General features: G+C 35.8%; 1 non-coding gene across 1 annotated transcript; it reads left to right on the top strand.

The window, feature by feature from the left end:
* Positions 1-2,594: 2,594 nt before the first annotated feature.
* LOC125995596 (small nucleolar RNA SNORA51) lies at positions 2,595-2,729 on the top strand. The gene has a single exon (XR_007491093.1). It is a non-coding gene; the product is annotated as a small nucleolar RNA SNORA51 (small nucleolar RNA).
* The last annotated feature ends 6,160 nt before the right edge of the window (positions 2,730-8,889 follow it).

Here is an 8,889-nt window from a genome sequence, read left to right as displayed (position 1 = left end):
CATAGATGTAAATTTTCTATTAGAATATTCTTATATATGCAACATACTTAGCAAAATTATAATTTAAAATTTTGTGGCATGATCATATATAACATGGATTCATGAGCAATATTTTTGTGTAAGTATACTGTACATAACTAATATAGTAAAAGAATAAATCTTGAAGATAATATTAAATTACCAGTACCAATTCTTATAGTTATTAAAAATTGGAAAGTAAAAACAAAATAATACATGGGAAAACAAGTAAAATAAATGTATCAACAATATAATTTTTAACTCAATTTGAAAATTACTAATTATATAAAAAGAGATATCTTTAGACATTGCCAGTATAAGTATACCAAATATCTAAAGTTTTCTCAGTAACTAATTAAAATAAGAATGTTATATTTTATAAAATAAGCAAACAATAAACATTATATAGATTAAATATAAAATTTTAGTTAAAACTTTCCAACAGAGGTGGGTGTCGGGTGGTCCCTCCTGGATGGGGTCCCAAGCTTTCCCTGCCCTTCCCCCAGCACTAGGGTGGGAAGGGCACAGGGTGGAGGGCAAGCAGAACCTGGCTTCCGGCTCTCTACCGAATCCTTTCTTGATCAAAAGGCTAGCTCTAGCCCGCATGGGGTTTGGAGAGACCCCATGTCAAAGGCCTTTTCCCTAACTTGTGTGTGCTTGGAGCCTTGATAGGCGCCCAGCCGTCCCCTCTTCTGTCCCCGGCCTCCAGGCCTTCCCTGGATGCCAGCCTAGGCGGCCAGAAATGGTGGATCCTAACTTGGGGTGTGCTGAGATTTGCTCAGTTGCACTAAGGTTGTCACTGGCAATTTCTTATCACTCTACATGTTCAAAACCGCGTGCCCCTGTGCGCACAGTATATACTAAGAGTATTCCCTATCCTTAAGTTATGTTTAGGGTATGCAGAATGTCCATTTTGTATTCTGCCCTTTCGCACACCCCTATAAAGCTCATTTTTACTCCTTAACTCTCTCACCCCCCACCCCAACCATCAGTAACCCACATTACTCTTTTTAACTTCAGAACTGCACAATCCTAATCACAGACCAAAGCCATGCATTGGATCTAACAACCCCCAACTATTTCAAAAGACATAAAATGGACACGTATGTCTTTTGAATATTTTATGTGTTTTTTCTCTGACAGCTATATGTCTTACTAAATATTCTCTTATACAGTGACGATTCTAACCACTTTTTATCTTTTCTTCTCTTTGTGAGCTGTTCAATAAGGAATTTTGGTGAAGGAGTCCCCAAGTTTAATGCAGATGATTGAACCATGTCATGGGGATTGTTGGACTTGTTCTTATGGCCCCCATATGCGCCGATAACGCCACATGGCATTGTTCGTTGTTTGCATAGGTACATTAAAATGGAAAAATTCTATACATACAAATAAGATCTTATCTAATAGAGATTGGAACATACAAATCTTGTAGTGTAATGGGACCTTAGACCCTGAACATTGACATAATGACCTGGCACAGGCCTCAGAAGAATGAGCATTCTGCATTCATCTCTGAACCAGGGAAGCCATCCACGAAACATCCACTTTTATCTATAACAACATTTGGAAGCAATACTCTACCAGGGAAGACCCTACCGCTGTTCTGACATCGACCTGCTAAAAAGAGACTTCCCTTAACACTGAGAAGACTTAACAACAACAATGACCTGCTTACAGGACAGGACTCTCTGCATTGCCCTTTAATTGTGAGATGAAACTAGAGGATGCTCCACATCCCGACTTCAACGTAGGATATACAGATTCCAGGATCTTTAATACTGAAACATGATACCAACAACAGAGACTGTAAAAAATAAGTGTGTTGGCACTACAGACAATATCTTGGATTGGACAAACTAGCTTGCCTGGAGCCTATAGTTGGTCTTATGCCAGGAAATTTCAGGGGTATGATCTCCTTATATTTACACCAAGGATTTTTTCTTTCCATGTCCCTCATATTTGGTGGGCCTATGCAAACAATAATTACCACTCTAAAACTGCTTTTACTGTGCTCCTTTGACTCTAATCCTTAAAAAAAAACAATAAAACTTTTGAGGATAACTTAAATTAATATGCATGTTCATGGAAATGTAAAAAATACTATGCCTTTAATGTTTAAGGAGTTACATAAGTTTTATGGCTTTAAGATTGCTTTGTGTGCTGCTAAGAAATATTGTAATGTATTACAATCTGGAGACTTGAGGACAAAGTAATTGTACATGGGTTCTGTTTTATTTATCTTAATGTTTTTGGGCTGAAAATTCAAAGTTAAGATATCAGCAAGGGGACTTCTGAAAATTCTGTTTATGGGTGATTGTCCTTCCACTGTAACTTTACCTTGTCCTCTTTCTTTGCATCTTTGTTCTCATAATTAAAAATTAAAAATTAAAAAAAACTTTCCAACAGAGACAAGTCTAGCCAGAGAATTAAAAACTCTTCAAAAATCCACAGAAGACATTAAAACTCTGGAATAAACTCAATAAACTACTTGAACTACTTAACACACACACACTATATATATATATATATATATATATATATATATATATATATATATATATATGAAAAGACAAGGCCTCCCAATGCTTACCTCAGGCTGTGTATTTACACTGACTGTATAGAAATAGGAGGTATAGTTAATGCATCCCATATACATCTCAACCCTGGCCATTTGCCTGGTCTGTATTGTGAATGGGGGGGGGACAAAAAATAAAAATCATTAGTGTCCCAGAGACTCGGGAAAAAAACCCTTAAGAATCAACAGTCAAGGACATTACTGAAAAATTTGTAAAAATGCATGCAACCATATTCTAGATGCCCAAAGTACCAGCTTAAAGAGATTAAAAGTAAAGCACCCAAGACACATTATAGTCACAATGATGAGAACGATAGATAGATATGGATAAATACTGAAAGCAGCAGTATAAAAGGGGGGTATTATATACAAAGAGGCATCCTTATGTTTTACAGTAGATTTATCACAAGCAACTCTCAAGGCCTGAAGGCAGTGATGGAATATAGTGAGAAAAAATGAAATTAATGCTTCGCCAAGGGTATTTCACCCAGCCATACTTTCATTTATGTTTGAAGAATGGATACACAACTTCACAGAAAAACAACAGCTCATAAACTTTATAGACTCAAAACCTTAAAAGAAAAGCTAAAGACTCTGCTCTAAGTCAAGGTAGATATATTAAACACAACAAACAACACAAACGTCCAATAAAATGACACTTAATTCCATGACAGTCATCTTGTTCAATGTCAATGGATTAAATGCACCAAGTAAGAGGCATAGGAGAGAGAGACACACACACAGAATAGTCTCATATATCAATGGGATTTAAGAAAAGTAAAAGACAGTATTGTAATAATACCCATAGACAATAGAGATGAGAGCTGAAAGAACTAGCCCAAGATATGAAGCTTATAACAAAGAGTGGTAAATGCAGTTAAAGAAATTACTACAGTAACAACTATCGTAACAATGGAAATGAATGAGAAAAATAGAAAGCCTGCCTTGAAGACAGGTAGGGAGTGAGGGAGGATGAAGATGAGGGGCAATAGTGGTGGGAAGGTTGCACTGGTGAAGGGATTGTACTTTTTATGACTGAAACCCAAACATTACAAACATGTTTGTAGTCCTGGTTCTTGAATTAAGATATTTTATATGAATCCATTAATAAGAATGATAAAGTAATTATTATAAAAGCTAAATCAAAATGTAGTTTATATGATCCTTAAAATATGATTCCTTTGATATATAGAACATGAGAAATTGCAAGAAAGATAAAATATAATAGAGACATATAGTGGCAAAGTGGATCAAAAATGTTGAATCCAACATTCTTCTGCCTACAAGAAAAATATTGGAATAGTAAGACCAAACATAGACTGAAAGTCAAAGTTTGGGGAATAATAATCTAAACAAAAACTCCTTTAAAAAGTTGGGTGTCCATACTAATATTAGTCAACACAAATTTTAAGCTTATAAGGGTTATAAGAGATAAAGATGAACATTTTTTAATAAACAAGGAATATGTACACTAGGAAAATACACTCCTAAACATATATGCACACATTGAGGGACCAACAAAATATTTGAAACAATTATTGATAGATTTGAAAAACAAAATCAATGAATCAGTAGCAAGACTGACAAAGAAAGAGATAATAATGTAATAAATCAAATTAGAAATGAAAAGAGGGGCCAGAGAGATAGCATGGAGGTAAGGCATTTGCCTTGCATGCAGAAGGTCAGTGGTTCGAATCCTGGCATCCCATATAGTCCTCTGAGTCTGCCAGGAACAATTTCTGAGCATAGAGTCAGGAATAAGCCCTGAGCGTTGCCAGGTGTGACCCCCAAAACCAAAAAAAAAAAAAAACAAAAACAAAAAACAAACAAACAAAAAGAAATGAAAAGGGGAAGACTACTAAGAACACTACATAAATTCAAAGGGCAATCATATATTACTTTGAGAAACTCTGCCAGAAAACAAGGGAACCAAGAAAAATAGATAATTTATGAACTTCTATAACCTCCCAAGGCATATCTGAGCAGACATATCACTATTGAGGAAATTAAAAATGGTAATCAAAAGTCTTCTCAAAAGCATAAACCCAAGCCCAGATGAATTTAATAGCAAATTCTTTCAAACCTTTCAAAATGACCTATTGCCAATCCTTTTCAGACTCTTTCAAGAAAATGAAGAAACAGAAACACTCCCAAATGAAGCTAATATCACCTTGATACCAAAAGCAGAGATACCACAAAAAAGAGAACTACAGACCAATATTCTTGATAAACACGGAGAAGAATCTCCACATAATCCTAGAAAATAGGACCCAAATGCTCATCAAGAAAGTCATCACCACGAACAAGTAAGGTTCATGCCAGACATGCATGGATAGTCTAACATATGTAAGCCAATCAATGAATTGAATCATCCCAATAAAAGAAAAAAGCAATATGATTATATAGAGGCAGAGAAAGCATTTGACAAGTTTTGTGATAAAAATCCTCAACAATGAAATTGAAAGAACTTTTCTCTATATTTACCACAAACACATGGCAAATGTTATACTTAATGAGTACAAACTAAAAGCCTTTTCTGCCTCCTCTCACCACTCCTATTTAACTTAGTACTTGAAGTACTTGCCATAGCAATTAGGCAAGAAAAAAAAAAAAACATCAAGGGTATCCAGATAGGAAAGGAAGAAGTCAAGCTAAAACTGTTTGCAGATGGCATAATACAATATTCAGAAAATTCTAAAGGCTCTACCAAAAAGCTTCTAAAAACAATAGATTTTTATAGTAGAGTGGCAGACTACAAAATTAACATTCAAAAATTCATGGAATTTTATATGTAAATAAAAAGTGAACAAAAAGTCATTACAAAAACTAACCATTAACAATTGTGCTTCAGAAAAATCAACAACCATGGGATCAACTGAAGAGGCAAAAGACCTATACAAAGGAAACTAAAACACTGCCTCAAGAAATAAAAGAGAACACAAGGAAATGGAGACACATATTTTGTTCTTGATTGGTAGGATCAACATCATTAAAGTGGCAATACTTCACCAAACATTTTACAGATTTAATACAACCCTGCCTAGGTTACCCATAAAATTTATTAAAAAAATGAATCAAACACTGCTGAAATTCATTTGTAACAATAATTACTCATTAATATCTAAATCAATACTTGGGAAAAAAAGTGGGAGGCATCAATTTTTGCCAACTTTAAATTGTACTTTAAAGCAATAATAATTAAAACAACATGATTTGCGAATAACGACAGTCACTGATCAATGGGACTTGATTATTCTAAAGCTAACCTCTAAGTATACAACCAAATAATCTTTGAATAAAGGTTCAAAAATATAAGATGGCACAGGAAAACCTTTACAACAAGTGATGTTGGAAAACTGGTCAATTACATACAAAAAGGTGAACTCAGACCTCTTTTAACACCATGCAAAAAAGTCAAATAAAATGGATTAAAGAGGTGCTGGATCAGTGGCAGAAGCGGTAAGTACTTGCCATAGCAAGTAAGGTATCTGCCTTGTGCAGGCTAGCCTAGGATGGACCGTAGTTTGATCCTCTGGCGATCCATATTGTCCACTCAAGCCAGGAGCAATTTCTGAGCTGGCAAGGATGTGGGGAGAGGAGAAAAGGAATCTCATTCATTGTTGGTGGGAATACTGTCTAGTGCCAGGGGTCTCAAACTCGCAACCCGCAGGCCGTTTGCGGCCCTCCGTACAATATTTTGTGGCCCTGCCCTAGAGGAATCTTTTTTGTTTTGTTTTGTTTTAGTTGTTTGGGTCACACACCCCAATGTTCAAGGCTTACTTCTGACTTTGCACTCAAGGATCGCCCCGACTTTGCCTCCTGAGTCCCCCAGGTAAATTGAATTTGAGACCCCTGGTAGTCCAACCTCTCTGGTAGTCCAATATGCATATTCCTTCAAAACCTGGAAATTGAGGGACCAAGCGATAACACAGCAATAAGGCGTTTGTCTTACACGTGGCTGACCCAAGACAGACCTGAGTTCGAAATCTGGCATCTCATATTGTCCCCTGAGTCAGGAGAGATTTCTGAACACATAGCCAGGAGTAATCCCTGAGGGTGACTGGGTCGGCCTACCCTCAAAGAAAAATGGAAATTGAGCTTCTTTATGATCCAGCATTAGGACAATCATAGAACCCCTTAATTTTCAGTAGAATAAACCACAATATCACAAAAGAAAATAGGAGAGAGAGAGATAGAAAGATAAAGGGAGAAGGGGGAGAGAGAGAGAGAGGAGTAAAATACCCTCACCAGAGGCAAAAGAGAGTGGGTGGGTAAGTGGGAGGAAAAAGGTAGCAGGGAGGATGAGAAAGAAATGGCTGGTGGAGGTAAATATGCACTGATGAAGATCATTATAAATTTTATGACTGTAAATCAATCATGAAAAACTATCTGTGAAAAAAATAACTATATATAAACAACCTTATGAGCATAGTGTTAAAATAAAAATGCATTAAAAAAGAAAAGCAAATGTAGAAATAATAAAAACTAGAAATTTGAATGTTAAAGTAACATTTATATTAATTAAACTATATATATATCTTAGAAAATTGGTGCAAGATTTATATGCCAACAATATAATATATGTAAGTAAGGTCTAGATAATTTATACTCAAATTATATGTGTTATGTTGTTTTTTTTTTAACCAGGAACACATTCTTCAGTACTCAGGATTTACATTGGCTCTACTCTCTGAGATAACTTCTGGTAGGTTTCAGGAAACCATATGAGGAGTTTCAGATTAAATTCATATTGATAGTAAGCAAGAGAGGAACTTAACTGCTTTAAGGTTCAATTTTATTGTTGAAATATTGCTTCTTCCTATGTCTGATATATAGACTCAATACAACCATTGTATAAATCTTGGCATATATAGTAGCCATTTCTGAATTTTATATATTGTGCAAAGCATCTACAATAGTGCAAATTAATTTTTTATGGAAAACATTGTTGGGGAACTCTATTTTCTTAAAAACTATGCAGTTTCTAAAATAACCAATAAGTAACCTCAGTAATGAGACGTGAGTATCTATTCTAGAGGGTTCTAAACTAGAAAATAAATTGTAAAGTAACAATGCATATATGCTAAACAACCACTTTCATTGAGAATATATACATGATACATGTGTCCACTTGGCATGGCTTCAGAAAGTTTACTGTTAATTTATGTCTTGTCCTCTCAAGTTATTATTTTGGTCTAAAGATTCCTGAGTTTAGATTACATACCTTTCCACAATCTCTAACTCACATCACATTAGATCATTGGAATATAGTAAAAATAATTGTAAATAAAGCACAATAAAATGCTCAAATTTAGATGCATACATCCATTAATTAATATATTTAACTATTATGCTACTGCAGAAAAATATGTTGGAGATGCAGGGATTACAACCTGCAGAGTTATCTGTGAACAACTATCTCTATGAAAATCAAGTCAAGAACCATCTCTATGAAAATCAAGTCAAGAACCATAGAGCTAGTACAGCAAGTTACATTCTTGACTTTTCATGTCGCCAACCAGGCTGATACACTGCACCACATATCGTGTCCTGTATTTTCAGGAATTATCCCTGAGTGAAGATTCAAAAGTACACCTTGAATACTGCTAATGTGGTACATGCACACACATGCACGTTCGTCGGCACATACACACATTAACACACAAAAAAAATAAGAGAAGTAATAGAATGTTTATATAAAAACACAGGAGCATTAATCACAAAGCGCATATCACTTAGAGGTCTAGTAGAGGTTTTCATACGATGGCTCACAGGCACCATGTGGCAAGTTTAGGATACTAATAAGGACAGCCAGGTGGTTTTGCTGCTGCTGCATATTCAGCGTCGAAGCTGGCTTATCCCTGGCAGACTCATCCCAGGCTGCAATGTGCATGTGTAGGATTTGCACCGCACCTTCTGATTCCTCTTGTTCTCTCTGTCTCTCAACTTCTCTTCTCAGTCTCATGCAGGTGTCCTCAAACTACAGCTCACTATTGTTCATCTTTGGCACCAAAATGGTGGTGCAAAGGGTAGGGCATTTGCCTTGCATGCGCTGACCTAGGATGGACTGCAATTCGATCTCCCAGTGTCCCATATGGTCGCCCATGCCAGGAGATATTTATGAGCACATAGTCTGGAGTAACCTCTGAGCATCACCAGGTATGGCCCCAAAACAAAACAAACGATATAAGAAACTATTGTTCATCTTCTATTTAAAAAAAATGTAGTCCAGTTCTCCAACAGTATGAGGGACAGGGAACTGGGCCTTATTTAAAAAGTTTGAGGACCTCTAC

The sequence above is a fragment of the Suncus etruscus genome, chromosome 17 (assembly GCF_024139225.1).
Source record: "Suncus etruscus isolate mSunEtr1 chromosome 17, mSunEtr1.pri.cur, whole genome shotgun sequence".
NCBI lineage: Eukaryota > Metazoa > Chordata > Mammalia > Eulipotyphla > Soricidae > Suncus > Suncus etruscus.
This window is presented reverse-complemented; position numbering and strand designations above follow the sequence as displayed.